General features: G+C 49.3%; 1 protein-coding gene across 1 annotated transcript in view; it reads left to right on the forward strand.

Annotated features, from left to right (window-relative positions):
* The window catches only part of LOC143773712 (uncharacterized), a 196,224-nt gene that overhangs the window by 69,441 nt on the left and 105,253 nt on the right, over positions 1-21,530 (forward strand). The window lies entirely within an intron of this gene.

Consider the following 21,530-nt stretch of genomic DNA (forward strand, 5'->3'; position numbering starts at 1 on the left):
TTTCCATGGGCCTGCCCTCTGTACCTGTGTGATATATATTCTGTGTCCTGTGAGTAAAGTGTTGTCATACTGGAAATACGTGGAAAAGCAGTGGTCTTTTATATGCGCCCATGTAACCAAGGAATTCCAGCCAGCGTCCTTCATTCAGACTCCAGCCAAAGCAGAGTGGACCTCCTGAAACACGGGGTGTTACTGAAAGAGGTACTCCAGCACGGTAGACCCCGTTACACTCGTGGCAGACAGCAGGATGTGATACCCATGTACAGGAGGAAAGGAATGAATGGAAAACAACTACCAGAAGTTAAAGAGGACTACAATAAAAGATCTGGTGGAAGCCCGAGGGTTAATCGCCAGCAACAAAACAAAAGCGGATTTGATAGCAGCCATCATGGAACACGACAGTGCAGCACCCTCCAATGTGAACGCGGAGGAGACTGAATTCCAGAGGGAGGTAAAGAACAGACTGGCATTCTATGGCCCAAACCCTGCAGTAGAGATCATACGAGAGGTGATGGCTGATGTGCGTACTGATCTGAAGGAAAAGATGGCCGAGCGGACCAGGATAGAGCTAGCCAAGATGGAGATGGCAGAGCGGACCAAAGTGGAGCTGGCCAAGATGGAGATGGCAGAGCGGAGCGAGGAGAGTCAGCGAGCAGGGGGAGCTCTGGTCTCCGACCAGGTACCTTCAGCAGTAAGCTACAAAAAGATCCAGTATAATGCCTTCCGACAGTTGGGGGAGGCAGACATTGATGGCTTTCTGCAGGACTTTGAGCAACAGTGTGCCCTTCATCAAGTGAAGCCGGAGGAACGGGTTCAGATTCTGGCCAGCAAGCTGACAGGCCGGGCAGCGGACGTCTATCGCACGGTACCTGATGAGGACTGTATGGACTATGAGCGGATCAAAGAAGTGATCTTGGCCCGGTATGCGCTGACACCAGAGGCATACCGCCAAAAGTTCCGCAGACTTATAAAATGCGTAACCGATACCCACGCTGAATGGGCCTGTAAATTACGGCGGTCACTGCTACAGTGGGTACAAGGGAGCCAAGCAACCACTAAGGAGGATGTCCTCCAGCTATTCTTGTTAGAACGATTCTTTAATGGACTAACCCCCGAGACACAGGAATGGCTTCGGGACAGGCGGCCAACAACTCTTGAGGAGGCCGCTCGTCTGGCCGATGAACATCATGATGCCAGGAGGCCTCAGTTGTCCGGATCAAAGATGGTCGCTAGGGGTCCGCCCATGGACCTGGAGGCCCTTAAACCACCAAAGATTGTAGGGGGACCAGCTAAAAACCCGGCCTACTACAGTCCCCCTGGGGCGCGATGCCACATCTGCCATCAGCTGGGCCACCTGCAAAGACAATGTCCCAACCGGACTCAGCATACCCAGTGGCCAAAGGCGGGAACAGCTACCTTCAGCCGGGCCGCTGTATACTGCTACCAAGGCGAAGCTGACCCGGCATTGGGGGCTACGACTAACCAGGGGGTGGAAGTGATGGAGGAAGTGCTGCATGAAGTAGACCCCCGTGCAGGCAGCCCGGGCAGATAATCGACAACAGCATCAACAGGTCGTGTGGGTTAATGGGAAATGTATGGAGGGACAAAGAGATTCCGGGGCAACTTTGACCCTTGTGAAGCCTCATCTCGTCCGGGACCAAGAGAAGACGGACCGGACAGTGGCAGTCCGTGTAGCAGGGGGAGCCATACATCGACTGCCCACTGCCAGGATTCACCTGAACTGGGGAGTTGTTGATGGCCTTGTTGAGGTCGGCTTGATGGAGGATTTGCCTGCAGACGTCTTGCTGGGAAATGACTTGGGGCCCATGTTATCTGCCTTCTCGGTTGCTCCTCTGGCTGAGACATATCCTGTGACCACCCGGAGACAAGCTCGAGCTGCGGAGGCGGAATCACACTCAGAGGAGGCCCAGGTAAGACATCCCAGCCCTACACGTATTCCCATAGCCAGACACATTTCTTGGGCCACCCCAGCTGAATTTAAGAGGGAGTTACTTGAGGATCCTTCATTGGAGGGATATCGTGGGAAGGCACAGGAGGGGAGAGGGGTACTGGAAGGGGAACAGTTTGTATGGAAGCAGGGACTCCTCTACTGGATCACAGAGCAGCACCACACAGGGACGAGCCCCACTATAAAACGACAGCTGGTAGTTCCCAAGAAGTATAGGCAGGAGTTACTGCAAATCTCTCATGACATACCATTGGCCGGGCACTTCGGCGTCAGTCGCACCAGGAATCGTCTGACACAAAACTTCTTTTGGCCGGGGGTAACCTATGATTTTCGTCAGTACTGCCAGACCTGTGACAGTTGCCAGCGCATTGGCAAGAGGGGAGATCGATGCAAGGCCAAATTACGCCCCCTCCCCATTGTGGAGGAACCATTTAGCCGAGTAGTGGTCGATCTGATAGGGCCGTTAGCCAAACCCAGTCCGTCAGGGAAAAGGTATATATTGACAGTGGTAGATTATGCCACACGGTATCCAGAGGCGGTTGCGTTACCTAACATACTGGCAGAGACGGTGGCGGCTGCTCTGCTCCAGGTTTTCTCACGGGTTGGATTTCCCCGGGAGATTATCTCGGGCCAGGGTACCCAGTTTACAGCAGAGGTGACCAACCAACTGTGGAAGCTGTGCGGCGTAAAGTCCATTAGAAGCGCCCCGTACCACCCGCAAACCAATGGATTGTGTGAACGCTTTAACGGGACGTTAAAACAACTCATTGGGACTTTTACCAGGACTTACAGGGACTGGAAGAAATTCTTTCCACACCTCCTGTTTGGCTATCGGGAGGTGCCCCAAGAATCCACGGGGTTCTCCCCGTTCGAACTGGTATATGGGAGGCGGGTAAGGGGACCCCTAGACTTAGTGCTAGAACACTGGGAAGGGGAGGGCATCATAGAAGGGGTACCTATTGTACCCTATGTGCTGGAATTCCGGGACCGCCTACTGGAGCTGACCCAGGCTGTACGTGGGAACATGCAGGTGGCCCAGCGGCACCAGCACGTATGGTACGATAGGAGGGCCAGAGAACGCACCTTGTAAATAGGACAGAAGGTGCTGGTGTTAGAGCCCACTAGGCAGAACAAGTTCCAAGCTGCATGGCAGGGGCCCTACCAGGTAGTGGGGAAAATAGCCGACACCACCTATAATGTCGCCGATTGTGATGACCCCAGGGTTATCTGCATGTTCCACGTGAATATGCTGAAGCCCTACCAGGAGCGCCCTGAAGAGGTAGTGGCCATCTGTGCACCTGAAGCAGAGGATTTAGCCGGACTTCCCTTGCCGGATGTCTTAGGGGAAAAGACTCAGTCTAAAACATGGGACCAGGTACACTGGGGTGAAGACCTAGGTCCCCGGGAGAGACAGCAGGTGGAGATGTTGTTCAGGCAGCGACAGAGTATGTTTTCGGGAGACCAGGGTACACTCGCCTGGCACAACACAAGGTTGAGACCCAGGATCAGACCCCCCTTCTGCGTCCCTGAGTCTGTACGAGAAGGGATGCAACAAGAGATACAAGAGATGTTGCGTTTAGGGGTCATTGAAGAGTCAGATAGTCCCTGGGCATCCCCGTAGTGTTAGTGCCCAAGAAGGATGGGACTACATGGTTTTGTGTAGACTATCGTAAGCTCAATGACAAAATGGTGACGTATGCGTATCCCATGCCACGTGTGGATGAGTTGTTAGACCGGCTGGTGGGGGCAAAGTATTTGACCACCATCGATCTATGCAAAGGCTACTGGCAGATTCCCCTTAGTCCTGATGCTATTCCCAAGTTGGCATTTGTCACCCCGTTCGGCTTATTCCAGTTTCGAGTTATGCCATTCGGGATGAAGAATGCCCCGGCGACCTTCCAGAGGCTGTCTGACCGGCTTCTGGATGGTCTCCAGGACTATGCTTGTGCCTACCTGGATGACATCGCCATCTACAGCACGACATGGGAAGAGCATCTAAATCACCTAGAGACAGTATTGGACAGGATCCACAAGGCCGGAATCACCCTGAACCCAAACAAGTGTCACGTGGGCAAAGCAGAGGTTCAGTATTTAGGGCATTGGGTGGGAAGTGGGAAACAGCGACCAGAACCAGCCAAGATTGAGGCCATAGCCAAATGGCCCACCACACGCACTAAAACCCAGGTCATGGCGTTTCTAGGGACAGCGGGGTATTACTGGAAATTTGTTCCCAATTACAGCAGCGTAGCCAAGCCCCTCACTGATCTGACCCGTAAGAACCAACTCCGCCAGGTAACCTGGACCCCAGAGTGTGAGGAAGCCTTCCTCAGCTAAAGGACGCCCTCACCAATACCCCTGTATTGGCCGCACTCGATCCAACTAAACATTTCCTTGTTCACACAGACGCTTCTATGTTTGGATTGGGGCAGTATTGAGCCAAGTCGGGCCGGACGGCCAAGAACACCCGGTAGCTTACCTGAGTCGGAAACTACTGCCCCGTGAATTAAGCTATGCGGCCATCGAGAAGGAGTGCCTGGCGGTAGTATGGGCACTCAAAAAGTCGCAACCATATTTGTATGGACGACAGTTTTCCCTCCTAACGGACCATAATCCCCTAGTCTGGCTTAATTGGGTCTCCGGAGACAACGCCAGATTACTGCGGTGGAGTTTAGCCCTACAACGTCTGGACTTCACCATCCACTACAGACCCGGCAAACAAAACGGTAACGCCGACGGACTAAGTCGACAAACGGAACTTGTATCAACCCCATGAACTTCGGTCATCCCCAAACCGATCCGTTAAGGATCAGATTGTGTATGCCGATCGCGTTGCTGAAAAGGGGGAGCCGTGTTACGGAACCCCTCAGCACCCAGATTATGTTGTGCAATTATATGTATGTATAATAGGTTCCATGTGAGATGTATGTCCCTAATGCATCAGCCCACAGGCTGCGCCCCTGGGCAGAGGGGACAAGATATCCCCCTTCTGACCTCTCCCACCTTTGTAATTCCCACAGTAAATATCGGCAGGCTCCGGCCCCCCGCGGCTATTGTAATGTATGTCTGGCTGCTTTTCAATGGGCCTGCCCTCTGTACCTGTGTGATATATATTCTGTGTCCTGTGAGTAAAGTGTTGTCATACTGAAAATACGTGGAGAAGCAGTGATCTTTTATATACGCCCATGTAACCAAGGAATTCCAGCCAGCGTCCTTCATGCAGACTCCAGCCAAAGCAGAGTGGACCTCCTGAAACACGGGGTGTTACTGAAAGAGGTACTCCAGCATGGTAGACCCCGTTACAGACAGTAATAAGCAATTCCTTTTTGGAAGTGGATGCTTCTTCCTCTGGGGCTGGGGCCGTTTTCATGCAGAAGCCTCCTACCAGACGTATGGTGGCCTTGCGTTTTTTTGTTCAAAACCTTCTCAGGTCCTGAATGCAACTTGATTGGCGACTGAGAATTGTTTGCGATTAAATTTGCTTTGAAAGAGTGGTGCCTTCTACTAGAAAGAGCAGTTCATCCAGTAATTATAAATTACACTGACCTCAAGAAATTAGCCTACCTTCAGTCCGCACAGAGGCTAAATCCACGTCAAGCCAGGTGGTCATTGTTCTTCATCTGCTTTGATTTTGTTCTCCATTTCTGGCTGGCAGACAAGAACATCAAGGCAGATGCACTTTCTAGATCCTTTCTGTGTTCTGACCAGGAGAAGGAGCCTCAACACATCATTGAGTCCTCCAAGATGCTTACTGTTGGTCTGGTTGATGTGTCTCAGGTTCCTCCTGGGAAGACCTTAGTCGAGGAACCATACAGAAACTAGGTTCTTCAGTGGGGTCACTCATCTAAATTGTCTGGTCATCCCGGGAAGAAGAAAACTGCACTTCTCATTTCAACAGCATTATTGGTCGTCATCCCTGCACAAAGATATTGCAGATTTTGTCATGGCCTATCTGTCCTGTGTCCAGAATAAGACTTCAAAACAGCTTCCGCCCCGTCAGTCACTACCTCTGTCCATACCATCAGCTCCCTGGCAGTACAACACGATGGACTTCATTACCGATCTTCCAGTGTCTACCGATTGTACCGTCATCTGGGTAGTTGTGGATCGCTTCTCAAAGATGGCCAGCTTTACTCTGTTGTCCGTTCTATCATCTGCTCCTGTGCTTGCTGAGAAGTTCATCCAGCATATCTTCCGTCTTCATGGGTTACCTCTTTATATAGCTTCTGATGGAGGTGTCCTGTTCACCTCACGGTTATGGAGGGCTACTGAATGTAACCCTGAACTTCTCTTCAGCCTACAATACTCAATCCAACGGCCAGGTAGAGCAGGTACACCAGAGTTTAACCAATTTCCTGCTGCATTTTGTCAATGCTCATCACAGTGATTAGGCCGATCTCCTGCCTTGGGACGAATTCTCTTACAATAACCACGTGAGTGAATCCTTTACTAAGTCCCCATTTTTTATTGTGTATGGTCAATACCCCAATATTGAATTCCCTGTAGCTACTACCTCCAATATCCCTGAGGCCGAACCTTTCACCAAGGGCTTCTCTAGAATTTGGGAGGATACCAAGGCCTCTTTGGTGAAGTCTTCAGAATGGATAAAGAGAAACGCAGACAAGAGGCGTTTGGACCCGCTTCTGTTTTGGTCTGGGGACAAGGCATGGCTTTCTTCACAGTTTGTGTCACAATTCTGTTGTTGGAATACCTGTGGTCAAGGGCTCCCTCCCTGTCCCTAAAGGCCCCGTCTCACATAGCGAGATCGCTAGCGATATCGCTGCTGAGTCACAAGTTTTGTGACGCAACAGCGGCCTCAGTAGCGATCTCGCTATGTGTGACACGTACCAGCGATCAGGCCCCTGCTGCGAGATCGTTGGTCGTGTCGGAATGGCCTGGACCTTTTTTTGGTCGTTGAGGTCCCGCTGACATCGCTGAATCGGTGTGTGTGACACCGATCCAGCGATGTCTTCACTGGTAACCAGGGTAAACATCGGGTTACTAAGCGCAGGGCCGCGCTTAGTAACCCGATGTTTACCCTGGTTACCAGCGTAAATGTAAAAAAAAACAAACCGTACATACTCACCATCTGATGTCCGTCAGGTCCCTTGCCGTCTGCTTCCTGCTCTGACAGTGCCGCCGTACAGTGAGAGCACAGCACAGCAGTGACGTCACCGCTGCGCTCTGCTCTCACTGTACGGCGGCACTGTCAGAGCAGGAAGCAGACGGCAAGGGACCTGACGGACATCAGATGGTGAGTATGTACGGTTTGTTTTTTTTTACATTTACGCTGGTAACCAGGGTAAACATCGGGTTACTAAGCGCGGCCCTGCGCTTATTAACCCAATGTTTACCCTGGTTACCCGGGTGCTGCAGGGGGACTTCGGCATCGTTGAAGACAGTTTCAACGATGCCGAAGTCGTTCCCCTGATCGATGGTCGCTGGAGAGAGCTGTCTGTGTGACCGCTCCCCAGCGACCACACAACGACTTACCAACGATCACAGCCAGGTGGTATCGCTGGTCGTGATCGTTGGTAAATCGCTATGTGAGACGGGGCCTTAACGCTAGGGGCGTCCTACTGTAGCTACCTCTGCTAATCGGATTACTTCTGGTGGTGGAGACTCCGGGGCCAGGTAACTTGCTGAATTCCTGAATCAGCCGCATATCTGTCCTCATGCTCCACCCAGGGTAGTGGGGAGTAATAGTGTATAAGGGATAAATAAAAATAGCAATCATTCAGTGGCTTGCAAAACTATTCACCCCTTGGCATTTTTCATGTTTTGCTACCTCACAACCTGGAACTTCATTATTTTTTTAGGGTTTGCATCAGTTCATGTAAAGAACATGCCTAAAATTGTGATCATTTGGTTTCCTTTTTTTGTGGGCTGGCTGTACCTTGCAGTGCATTTGTTCCAAGACCTGGGCAGGTAAGAGTTGATGCCTTTTTTTCTGCTGTTTTAAATTGAATTTTTGGAGACCTTGAGTCTTTAGTGGCTTTGCTATTTAGTTTAGTGTAGGACTCGCAAGCGTGAGGACCCTTGGCATGGGTTACGAGCTTGCGTATTTTGGCCAAAATATTAACCAATACCTCACTATTTTTATTTTTATATTTTTTGCACTATATTTTTCGGGGTGCAGCCAAGCCCAAACACATTTGGTCTCGCATGAGGGGTGTTCGCACTGAGATGCATTGAGAGTGTGCTGGCCAGCCCACCTCGAAAAGTAAGGGCGTGACTAATAGGCTGTAAACCAGACACTATACAGTACCCTTGTGTGAACAACGCCCTATGTGGGCCTTCATTGTGCAATCGTATACTGGGCAGTCACCCCCTCCAGGAATGGGTAGGTGGAGAGTGGCTGTTGATCTGGTATTTTGCACCTGTGTTGCTAACATCTCGCTTTATGGACTGGCGCACCCTGCAGTGCATTTGTTCTAAGACCTGGGCAGGTAAGAGTTGCTGCCTTTTTTTCTGCTTTTTTTTGTGAAGCAGACAACAAATAGAAGAAAATAACTGAAAACTTCAGTGTGAATAACTATTCACCCCACTAAAGTCAGTACTTTGTAGAGTCTCCTTTTGCGGCAATTACAGCAGAACGTCAATCCAGATAAGGTTCTGTGAGCTTTCCACATCTTGCCACTGGGATTTTTACCATTCCTCAAGGCAGACTGCTCCAGCTGCTTCAAGTTAGATGGTTTCCTCTGGTGAACAGCAATCTTCAAGTCTGGCCACAGATAATCAATTGGATTAAGGCCTGGGCTTTGACTAGGCTACTCCAAAACATTTACATGTTTCCCCTTCAAACGCTCAAGTATTGCTTTAGCAGTATGCTTTGGGTCATTGTCTTGTTAGAAGGTGAACCTCTGCACTACCTCTGTACGACTGACAGATTGAAACAGATTTAGACAGAGAATATTCCTGTATTTCGCACCATCCATCTTTCCCTCAACTCGGACCATTTTCCCTGTCCCTGCTGCTGACAAACATCCCCACAGCATGGTGCTACCACCACTATGTTTCACTGTCGGAATGGTGTACTTGGGGTGATGAACTTTGTTTGTTTGGCACCAGACACAGCGTTTACCTTTGGTTGCCAAAAAGTTCAATTTTGATCTCATCTGACCAGAGCATCTTCCTCTATGTATTTTGGGGAGTCAACCACATGTCTTTTGGCATACTCAAAACCAGCCTTAAAATTTTTGTGTGTAACTACAGGCTTTTTCTGCCCACTCTTCCATTAAGGCACTATGGAATGTTCAGCTTATTGTGGTCTCATGAACACACTCCAGTCTCTGCTTGGGAACTCTGCAGCTCATTCAGGGTTATCTTTGACCTCTGTGCTGCCTCTTGGATTAATGCCCTCCTTGCCCAGACTGAGAGTTTTGGTGGGTGGACCTTTCTTGGCTGGTTTGTTGTGGAACTATGTTCTGTTCATTTGATGATAATGGAGTTGACGGTGCTCCGCAGGATCCTCAAAGATTGGGATATTTTTCTTTAAAATCCAACCCTGACTTGTACTTAACAACTTTTGTCCCTGACTTGTTTGGAGATCTCTTTGGTCCTCATGGTGTTGTTCGGTTTGTGATGCCCCTACTTAATAAAAATGTATTGTTTAAAAAGTGATGCCCCTACTTAATGATGTTGCAGCCCCTGTAGCCATTAGGAAAAGCTGTGTATATACTGATAGACCATGGTGCACTTATATTGCATACAGGTGGACTTCCTTTCAATAAGCATGTGAGATATAGGTAATCGCTTGCACTCAAATTTTTTAGGAGCTTCATAGGGAAAGGGGTGAATACATGCAAACATGCCAATTTTTAGTAATTTGATCCAATAAATTTAGTTTATGCCTATATTTCTCTCATTTCATTTCACCAACTTAGACAATTTAGTGCTGCTGCATCACACACAAATCGGATTACAAAAATATTTAAACACAGGTTGTAATGTAATATGAAGGAGAAGTGCTACTAATCAGTGCAGGAGTATGTGAAATCTGGCGCTGCGGTCTTCTGACCCCTCTCTGTCGCGGTAAACTCATAATAATTTGCCCATCTCAAGCTACCTTTGTACAAGTTGATTCCTTGCTTTATCGGTCCTTTTGAAGTTCTCATTCTCAGACAGATAAATGTTGTATCATACAAGCTCAGCTCCCAACCTCTATACGTATCCCCAACTCATTCCACGTGTCTCTCAACAAGTCAGTCATCTTAAGCTCCTTCTTCAGTGACTCGGATACCACTCCTACTCCAGTCAGCTTTGAAGATGTCTTCGAGGTAGTGAATATTCTAGCCACTAAAAGGGTAAGAGGAAAAAGCTTTTTTCTAGTGGATTGTGAGGGGTTTGGTCCTGAGTAGAGGTCATAGGAGCCCAAGAAGAACATACATGCCCCTCTCCTTCTGAAGAGATTTCTTGCAGGCTTGAAGGAGAGGGGGTGTAAAGGGCTGGTACTATAGTGTCAGCATCCCTGTGCAATTCCCATCCTCCTCTCCTCTGGCAAGGACAATGACTCACTCAGCACCCTGGCCCATGGCCCATGCTTTCTTCTGCTCCTGCAGTCTTCAGGGCTCTATGCACATCTAGCAATTCCCCAGGTACTGCACTTAGGGCGCGTTCACTCTCGGTCTCTTACAGAGACAGTGCACACTGTCTTAAAGTGTCCCCTGCCAATGGTTGGGAGACCCTTATTCTTTAAGGCACCTCCACCTGTTGGGAGGTGCCTGACTAATGTGTTCTGTAAGTTTTCTGCACGCTTGCTAGTTGTCAGGTCTCCTAATGTTGTATACCTGCCTGTTCCTGCCTGTACCTGACTGTTCCTGCCTGTACCCACCTGTACCTGCCTGCTCATGCCGTATCCTCCTGTACTTGCTTGTACCTGCCTGTACCTTCCAGTTTCTGCCTGTATTCGCCAGTACTTCCACTAGTGTGTGCCGCCAAAAAGCTGAAAAATCCTGCATTGTGCACCTTATACTCCTATGGTGTATCAAAGGTAATGATGTGTGCTCCATAGTGGAATGCACAGCCATGGTTATAACCTCACATTATATAAAAAATGATCAAAAACAAGGCACTTCAGAATAACAGAGATAATATATATTATATATGTATTGGAAAGCTTAGTATTGTGTTTGCAGCCAAAAGTTTGCTATAACACTTTGGTTGAATAAAGTCCACTTTACTTGAAGATGGAATACTGCCTTTTAATCTTGGATTGACAGACAGACAGATGAAGTTACCTAGACGACAGTCCATTATCCTACCTATCATATTGGAATAAGGCCAGACAGTGTACAATCTTTTAGCAACCTCTTTTCAGCCGCCATGGTTCAGTGTCATCTTCCCTGTGCTGTGTAAAGGAGAGGACCATGCAGCACGTAAGATGGCCTCTATATTATCTATTTGTGGAATACTAGATCCTCTCAATTCCTGAAAGCGGTGTTTAACAGGTAGCAGTGGTTGCTTGTAGGGGTGTGCAGCACTTATTTATCTAATGTCTGGTTGCTTGTAGGGGTGTGCAGACTTATTCATTTAATGCCTGGTTGCTTTTAGGGGTGTGCAGCACTTATTTATTTAATGCTTGGTTGCCTGTAGGGGTGTGCAGACTTATTCATTTAATGCCTGGTTGCTTGTAGGGGTGTGCAGAACTTATTCATTTAATGCTTGGTTGCCTGTAGGGATGTGCGGCACTTTTTCATTTAATGCCTGGTTGCTTGTAGGGGTGTGCAGCACTTATTTATCTAATGTCTGGTTGCTTGTAGGGGTGTGCAAACTTATTCATTTAATGCCTGGTTGCTTGTAGGGGTGTGCAGCACTTATTTAATGCGTGGTTGCTTGCAGGGGTGTGCAGCACTTATTTATCTAATGTCTGGTTGCTTGTAGGGGTGTGCAGCCCTTATTCATTTAATGCCTAGTTTCTTGTAGGGGTGTGCAGCACTTATTTATCTAATGTCTGGTTGCTTGTAGGGGTGTGCAGCACTTATTCATTTAATGCTTGGTTGCCTGTAGGGATGTGCAGCACTTATTCATTTAATGCCTGGTTGCCTGTAGGGCTGTGCAGCACTTATTCATTTAATGCCTGATTGCTTGCAGGGGTGTGCAGCACTTATTTATCTAATGTCTGGTTGCTTGTAGGGATGTGCAGCACTTATTCATTTAATGCTTGGTTGCCTGTAGGGATGTGCAGCACTTATTCATTTAATGCCTGGTTGCTTGTAGGGGTGTGCAGCACTTATTCATTTAATGCCTGGTTGCTTGTAGGGGTGTGCAGCACTTATTCATTTAATGCCTGGTTGCTTGTAGGGGTGTGCAGCACGTATTCATTTAATGCTTGGTTGCCTGTAGGGATGTGCGGCACTTTTTAATTTAATGCCTGGTTGCTTGTAGGGGTGTGCAGCACTTATTTATCTAATGTCTGGTTGCTTGTAGGGGTGTGCAAACTTATTCATTTAATGCCTGGTTGCTTGTAGGGGTGTGCAGCACTTATTCATTTAATGCGTGGTTGCTTGCAGGGGTGTGCAGCACTTATTTATCTAATGTCTGGTTGCTTGTAGGGGTGTGCAGCCCTTATTCATTTAATGCCTAGTTTCTTGTAGGGGTGTGCAGCACTTATTTATCTAATGTCTGGTTGCTTGTAGGGGTGTGCAGCACTTATTCATTTAATGCTTGGTTGCCTGTAGGGATGTGCAGCACTTATTCATTTAATGCCTGGTTGCTTGTAGGGGTGTGCAGCACGTATTCATTTAATGCCCGGTTGCTTGTAGGGGTGTGCAGCATTTATTAATTTAATGCCTGGTTGCTTGTAGGGGTGTGCAGGCTGCAGCACTTATTCATTTAAAGGTACCTTCACACTGAACAACTTAACAACGATATCGCTAGCGATCCGTGACGTTGCAGCGTCCTGGATAGCGATATCGTTGTGTTTGACACGCAGCAGCGATCAGGATCCTGCTGTGATATCGCTGGTCGGAGCTAGAAGGCCAGCACCTTATTTCGTGGCTGGATCTCCCGCAGACATCGCTGAGTCGGCGTGTGTGACTCTGATTCAGCGATGTCTTCACTGGTAACCAGGGTAAACATCGGGTTACTAAGCGCAGGGCCGCGCGTAGTAACCCGATGTTTACCCTGGTTACCAGTGTAAATGTAAAAAAAAAAACCACTACATACTTACATTCCGGTGTCTGTCGGGTCCCCCGGCGTCCGCTTCCCTGACCTGTGTCAGCGCCGGCTGGCCGTAAAGCAGGGCACAGCGGTGACGTCACCGCTCTGCTTTACGGCCGGCGATTACAGTGCAGGGAAGCAGAACGCTGGGGGACCCGACAGACACCGGAATGTAAGTATGTAGTGGTTGTTTTTTTTTACATTTACACTGGTAACCAGGGTAAACATCGGGTTACTAAGCGTGGCCCTGCGCTTAGTAACCCGATGTTTACCCTGGTTACCCGGGGACTTCGGCATCGTTGGTCGCTGGAGAGCTGTCTGTGTGACAGCTCTCCAGCGACCACACAGCGACGCTGCAGCGATCGGCATCGTTGTCTAGATCGCTGCAGCGTCGCTAAATGTGACGGTACCTTAATGCCTGGTTGCTTCCAGGGGTGTGCAGCACTTATTTATCTAATGTCTGGTTGCCTGTAGGGCTGTGCAGCACTTATTCATTTAATGCCTGATTGCTTGCAGGGGTGTGCAGCACTTATTTATCTAATGTCTGGTTGCCAGTAGGGGTGTGCAGCACTTATTCATTTAATGCTTGGTTGCTTGTAGGGGTGTGCAGCATTTATTCATTTATTGCCTGGTTGCTTGTAGACGTGTGCAGCACTTATTCATGTAATGCCTGGTTGCTTGCAGGGGTGTGCAGCACTTATTTATCTAATGTCTGGTTGCCTGTAGGGCTGTTCAGCACTTATTCATTTAACGCCTGGTTGCTTGCAGGGGTGTGCAGCACTTATTTATCTAATGTCTGGTTGCCAGTAGGGATGTGCAGCACTTATTCATTTAATGTCTGGTTGCTTGTAGAGGTGTGCAGCACTTATTCATTAAATGCTTGGTTGCTTGTAGAGGTGTGCAGCACTTATTCATTTAATGCCTGGTTGCTTGTAGGGGTGTGCAGCACTTATTTATCTAAAGCCTGGTTGCCTGTAGGGGTGTGCAGTGGAGCGCCCCCAGGCGCAGGGCAGTGGGGTACTCGGTATTGGGTCCCTCTGTCTCGGTTCCTGGGGATGTCACGGTGGCCCGACCCGGTCCGTGGCCCTGCTAAGGGGCGTCCAATTAAAGGTGTAGGTGGTGGTGGTTTAGGTCGCGGTAAATAACGAGGACACAAGGTTGCAGTCTCTTTACCTTTTACTGTAGACTTCGGCATCCACAATCCAGAGCACTGCTAACAGGGCTTGCTGAGACCGGCCGGTCCGAAGGCACATCCAGAGTTCCCTTTGCAGGTGGAAATCAGTAGCCTTCCTACTTGCGCCTGTGTGTTGTAGTACCTCCCTGCTGAGCACCACGGGATAGTCCTCACAACTCTTGAATCTGTTTCTGATGTTCTCTCTCTCCGTCCCCCAGTTTCGATAGGACGCACCCGTATGACGGGGGTAGGCCTGGAGCTATTTTATAGGGACCTTAGAGATGCCCCTCTCCCACAATTTGCCTCCGTTGTCTGTGGAGTGCCCCCACTGCCGCAGGGCCGAGGGGTACCCGGTACCGGGCCTCTCTGTCTCGGTTCTGGGATTGTCAGGGTGGCTAGACCCGGTCCGTGACCCTGCTGAGGGGCGTCCAGTGAGAGTTGAGAATGATGTGGTGTGGTGCAGGTCGCGCTGAATAACGAGGACACCAGGTTGCAGTCTCTTTACCTCTTTACTGAAGGCTTCAGGATCCTCAATCTGGAGTACGGTTAACAGGGCTGTCTGAGACCGGCCGGTCCAATGGCACTTCCAGAGTTCCCTTTGCAGGTGGAAATCTGTGCCTACATTCTAGCGCGTGTGTGTTGTAGTCCTTCCCTGCTTAGCACCACGGGATAGTCCTCACAACTGTTGTGTCTGTTTCTGAAGTTCCCTCACAACTGATTCTGATGTTCTTCTCCGTCCCCCAGATGATATGGCTAGGACGCACCCGTATGACGGGTAGGCCTGGAGTTCTTCCGGGACCCTAGAGTCGCCCCTCTCCAACTGTTGCCCCCTATGTCTGCTTAGGTGATTTGGGTGAGACAGCCCGCCTATAACTGACTGTCCTGCCGTAGGTTTGAAGTAAGGCCTGGAGCTCAATACTTCCTCGGCGTTTCCGGTCACCAGCTACGCGCCTCAGTAGGATGTTGCCTCGTCTTACAGCACGACTCCTACTGGTGTTTTCTTCTTGTTGCGTTGATCTCGTTTCTCACTCTTCACAATAAACCTCGCTTCTGGTCCTTTCTTGGGGTACCGCCGCAATGAAGTGCAGGCGCGGTCCCGTAACGTTCTTTCTGTTCGCTAGGCCTCTGTCAGGATCCCACCCCTGACAGGGACCCCCCTGAATCTTCCCCTGCAACACCCTCTGCCACAGGATGTTGCCTGGTTCCAACCCAGTCAACTTTCTCTGTCTAACTTCCTATCTATCCCCCAGTTTTACCAGATTGTGAGGAGTGGCCTAATACATAGCACCCTTAGCTCCCCCTGGAGGCCAGACTGTGAAGTGTATTGGTGTCTGTGATACCTGGTCAGATGAACTCCTTCAGTGCCATCAGACGTACCAACACTCCCCTTAGCGGCGGAGCATCAGTACTGCAACGACCAGGACTCTGGGGCGCTGCACTCCCCCCCGGTTAAATCCAGTACTCCTGGACTGGGAAGAAAACAACAATACATGTCAGCAAAAGGACATACAATTTTCAGAAATGCAAAAACAAGTAAATTTGAACAGAGCTTCCCTTTATGGGAGGTGAGAGCACTTGAACGCTACAAACATGGTTAAATACTTTAAATAACATATCATAAATAACTTCTATTACCCAGTCGGGTATTCTACTTAGTGCACTCTCTGAACAATAATTTAACTTTGCCTCTAAGGACGTATAAGCTGAATCCACTAAAGGCTTACTATAAAACACTACAAGGCTAATCAACTTTTCTTCATTTTTCCAACTTTACATTCGCAGGACCGCCTGTCTATCTGCCCCAGGCCTACTGCCTCTTGCTCTTCTGCAGGACCGCCCCATTCTCATCCGGGCCTACTGCCTTTCTCTTTCTATACACAGTATAGGACTTATCAACCTTCTCTCAGCACAAGACCACTGAGCCATCTCTGTATGGCTCCTCGGAGGACTCATCAATTAACCCCGTACGGGTTCACTTTCTGTCCTCATTCTTTAACACATTATTAAACATTTCCTACAAGCAACTAACTAACTACATATAACTTCTACATATAAATACTATCATTACTTCTTTTAAGGCAACATTATGCTTTAAGTGCTATTGGTGAACGTTCCCTTTAAGAGGGGACCAAGTCTCTTGGAGGTAGTGCAACTTCTCAAGCTGCGAGTTCGTGTAAGGCAGGGGTTCCTGTACTGTTTCCAGGAACAGTTTCTTCACAAAGAGTCCTTTCTCCTGTAAAACCAGTAGGGAGCACCTTTAAGAAGGTGCAAACTATTTACAATAAGTTTGTAATCATGCAGTGTTCATGATCCAGTAGTTCTTTTCAACAGTGATAAAAGGGAAACAAAACAAAAAGGGAAAAAATAGGGATCCCGGGTAAACTAAGGGATCCCTTTAAGAGTTAACCCTAATCGGGTTGCAGCAGCAGCAAGACACATAGAAAGACGAACATTTAACTATATACAGTTTGTAAAGCACTTATGCTTACTCAGGTTCTGGCTGAGCCGGGGGTGGCCTCCTTCCGGGCCTCACTTGGCAGACGGGTCGTGGTGGCGTAACAAGGACTGGTCCTGGCCTCAGCAACGACAGGATTCCTCTTTGGGACACCCTCCTCAATCGGGAGCGACCATGACTCATAGATACGCGGTGGGTCTGGATTTCCTGGGGTTCCGCGGGGGCAGGTTCCGTCGCCTTCTCCGCAAGGGATTCGTCCTCCGACGTTCCGGCAGCGGCCTGGAGTGTGACGCACCGCTGGACACCCCGAGCCACCCAGCTGACCTCCCTCCTCCACCTTGTGTAGGTTACTGCATCTCCGGGCTCCATGTCGCGGTCATACCTTTCTCCGCAGGGCTCCACTTCTTTCCGGTCAACACGGACCTGCAGCGGCTCTCCAATTTCTTGGATGACTCCCCTTCCTTCCCGGGAGTTGAAGAACACCACCACACCCCAGTGTGATGGCGGAGCCTCTTCAACGCTCGTCAGGTTGACCTGGGCCGCAGGTTGGGGTCTGATCTGCCACGCCGCCATCAGGCGCCACAGGTGTTCTGCCTCCGGCAGGATCCTCAGGCCCTGTGCCTGCAGCTCACACTCTGCCGCGGCCGGGAGGGAGGAAGCAGGGGACACCGGAGTTAGGCGAACCTCCGTAGGCTGACCCAGCTGAGCGGTCACACGAGCGTCGGCCTTGAGGCGGCGTGCTATCTGCCGAGCCTCAGCCGCAGCCACACACTCCTCAGACGGCAGCCAGTTGGGTCTGCCCGGCGGTAGCTCCGTAAGGGCCAGTCCCTGCAACTATGGCGAGTCTGGGGCTGTGACGGGTAGTGCAGCCTCATGCTGGATCGGGTCGTCCCCATGCGGTGCTTCCGACGTCGCCATCTTTGCCTCCTCCTCGGTATCATCTTCCCGCGCTCTCTTTCGTGGGAGGCCCCGTCTCCATGGTCTCCACCCTCCAAAGAGGATGAGAAGGCGGACCTCAGCTGCTGACGGGCACATCCTCAGGATACAGAGATATTTAGACTGGGCGGCCATTGTCTTTCGCGCTCTCCAGCGTGTCTACGCCCACTCCACGCCCTTCTTCTTCTCCTGCGCTCTCCTAGCGCTGTAAAGGCGGTGATTTTGGCGACAAGTGGCAAGACACAGTCTTTGCAATAAGTCACAGTCCAAGCACAATAAATCACAGTTCCAAGGCACACATGACCTGATTCTTCAGGCTTAAGTAGATCCTGTTCGTGACGCTAAGTTGGAGCGCCCCCACTGCCGCAGGGCCGAGGGGTACCCGGTACCGGGCCTCTCTGTCTCGGTTCTGGGATTGTCAGGGTGGCTAGACCCGGTCCGTGACCCTGCTGAGGGGCGTCCAGTGAGAGTTGAGAATGATGTGGTGTGGTGCAGGTCGCGCTGAATAACGAGGACACCAGGTTGCAGTCTCTTTACCTCTTTACTGAAGGCTTCAGGATCCTCAATCCGTAGTACGGTTAACAGGGCTGTCTGAGACCGGCCGGTCCGATGGCACTTCCAGAGTTCTCTTTGCAGGTGGAAATCTGTGCCTACGCGTGTGTGTTGTATTCCTTCCCTGCTTAGCACCACTGGATAGTCCTCACAACTGTTGTGTCTGTTTCTGAAGTTCCCTCACAACTGATTCTGATGTTCTTCTCCGTCCCCCAGATGATATGGCTAGGACGCACCCGTATGACGGGTAGGCCTGGAGTTCTTCCGGGACCCTAGAGTCGCCCCTCTCCAACTGTTGCCCCCTATGTCTGCTTAGGTGATTTGGGTGAGACAGCCTGCCTATAACTGACTGTCCTGCCGTAGGTTTGAAGTAAGGCCTGGAGCTCAATACTTCCTCGGCGTTTCCGGCCACCGGCTACGCACCTCAGTAGGATGTTGCCTCATCTTACAGCACGACTCCTACTGGTGTTTTCTCCTTGTTGCGTTGATCTTGTTTCTCACTCTTCACAATAAACCTCGCTTCTTGTCCTTTCTTGGGGTACCGCCGCAATGAAGTGCAGGCGCGGTCCCGTAACGTTCTTTCTGTTCGCTAGGCCTCTGTCAGGATCCCACCCCTGACAGGGACCCCCCTGAATCTTCCCCTGCAACACCCTCTGCCACAGGATGTTGCCTGGTTCCAACCCAGTCAGCTTTCTCTGTCTAACTTCCTATCTAACCCCCAGTTTTACCAGATTGTGAGGAGTGGCCTAATACATAGCACCCTTAGCTCCCCCTGGAGGCAGACTGTGAAGTGTATTGGTGTCTGTGATACCTGATCAGGTGAACTCCTTCAGTGCCATCAGACATACCAACACTCCCCTTAGCGGCGGAGCATCAGTACTGCAACGACCAGGACTCTGGGGCGCTGCATCTGCTTAGGTGAAAAGGTGAGACAGCCAACCTAAAGTCAACTGCCCTGCCGTGATTGAAGTAAAGCGTAGAGCCAGTACTCCCTCGGTGTTCCGGCCACCGGCTACGCGCCTCAGAAGGATGTTGCCACGATCTTAGGGCACGACTCCTCCCGGTATTATCTCCTTTGTTGCTGTGATCCTGTTTCTCACTTCTCCACAATATACTTCGCTTCTTGTCCTTTCTTAAGATACCGCCGCAATGAAGTGCAGGCGCGGCTCCGTAACGATCTGTCTCTTGCTAGGCCTCTGTCAGGATCCCACCCCTGACAGAGTGTGAGTGGCCTAATACATAGAACCTTTTGCTCCCCCTGGTGGCCGGAGTGTGAAGTGTAATGTGTGACTGTGATACCTGGTCAGGTGAACTCCTTTAGTACAATCAGACGTACCATCACTCCCCTTAGCGGCAGAGCGACAATACTGCACGACCAGGACTCTGGGGCGCTGCAGCAGCAGTTATTCATTTAATGTCTGGTTGCTTGTAGAGGTGTGCAGCACTTATTCATTTAATGCCTGGTTGCTTGTAGGGGTGTGCAGCACTTATTCATTTAATGCCTGGTTGCTTGTAGGGGTGTGCAGCACTTATTTATCTAATGTCTGGTTGCTTGAAGGGGTGTGCAGCAGTTATTCATTTAATGCCTGGTTGCCTGTAGGGGTGTCTAGCTCTTATTTATCTAATGATTATAGGAGTTAAAAAATCCATCCATCACAAAGGGATTAGGTTTACCTAACTATTAAAACTTCTTTATTAATTATGCTCATAAAATAGGATTAAGACGTTTTTATAGTTAGGTGAATCTCATCCCCTTGCGGTAGCTGGATTTTTTCGAATGCTACAATCAATACTTACCAAGCCCCCCAAGGCTTTCCCGTGCACCGCACCCATTGTGGACTTGTCTATTTAGAATTGGTGAGCTGATGTGAACTTTTTTCTTTCCTTATTTTTCTAATGCCTGGTTGCTTGTAGGGGTTTGAAGCATTGATTTATCTAATGCTGGTTGTTTGGAGGGGTGTGCAGCACTTATTTATCTAATGGTGGTTGCTTGAAGGGGTGTGCAGCACTTATTTATTTGTATTTATTTTATATATATTTAGATTTATACATAGCGCCATTAATTCCACAGCGCTTTAAAGACATTATTGGCACTGTCGCCGATTGGGCTTACAATCTGTCTTTATGTCTTTGGAGTGTGGGAGGAAACCGGAGTACCTGGAGGAAACCCAGCAAACACAGGGAGAACATACAAACTCCTTGCAGATGTTGTCCTTGATGGGATTTGAACCCAGGACCCCAGTGCTGCAAGGCTGCAGTGCTAACCACTGAGCCACCGTGCTGCCCAATGTTTATCTAATGTCTGGTTGCTTGTAGGGGTGTGCAGCACTTATTCAACTAATTAGAGAGTTTTCATGCAGCAGAGTGATAAACTTGATACAACAGTATCAGGTTTGAGTGGCCAAAAAGTCACCCATCTGAAGAGAAATTATTTTTATATTGAAGTAACAACAAATGGAGTCTCTCAGTTTCCTTTTGCAACATAGTTAAATAGATAACATTTGGTGCTTTCTTCACTTTCATGGATTTTAATAGTACTGTTCAATTATTAACCATGATAATTTTGCATACACATACAGATGCACCTACAGATGCAAGCTGCATTGAGTACAGAAACCATTGCTTGCAATTACAGAGGTCAGACATTTCCTGTAGTTTTTTGTCCAAGTTTTCTCACACTGCAGCAGGGATTTTGGCCAATTCCTCTGTACAGATCTTCTCCAGACCTTTCAGGTTTCAGGGCTGTCGCTGAGCAACATTGAGTTTCAGCTCCATCCAAAGATTTTCTATTGGGTTCAGGTCTGGAGACTGGATAGGCCTCCGCAGGATGTTGAAATGCTTCATATGGAGCTTAGTTGCCCTGGCTTTGTGTATTGGGTCATTGTCATGCTGAAAGACACAACCACGACTTACTGTATCTTCAATGCTCTTACTGAAGGGAAGGAGGTTGTTGGCAAAAATCTCACACATGACCTCATCTATCCTCCCTTCAATATGATGCAGTCGTTCTGCCCCCTTTGAACAAAAACACCCCCACAGTATGATGTTTTCATGCTTCACGGTTGGTACGGTGTTCTTGGGGTTGTACTCATCCTTCTTCTTCCTCCAAACACGGTGAGTGGCATTGATGCCAAAAATTTACTTTTTGGTCTCATCTGACCACATGTGTTGTGAACTCTGTTTTTGGGCTCCCTCTTGTGGTCACAAGTTGTACTGTGTGAGTGCTGTCTTTGGGCTCCCTCTGGTGGCTCTTTGTGTCATTCTGCAGGTCTGAGGCTGGTTCAGCT

The sequence above is a fragment of the Ranitomeya variabilis genome, chromosome 5, assembly GCF_051348905.1.
Source record: "Ranitomeya variabilis isolate aRanVar5 chromosome 5, aRanVar5.hap1, whole genome shotgun sequence".
NCBI classification, from domain to species: Eukaryota; Metazoa; Chordata; class Amphibia; order Anura; family Dendrobatidae; genus Ranitomeya; species Ranitomeya variabilis.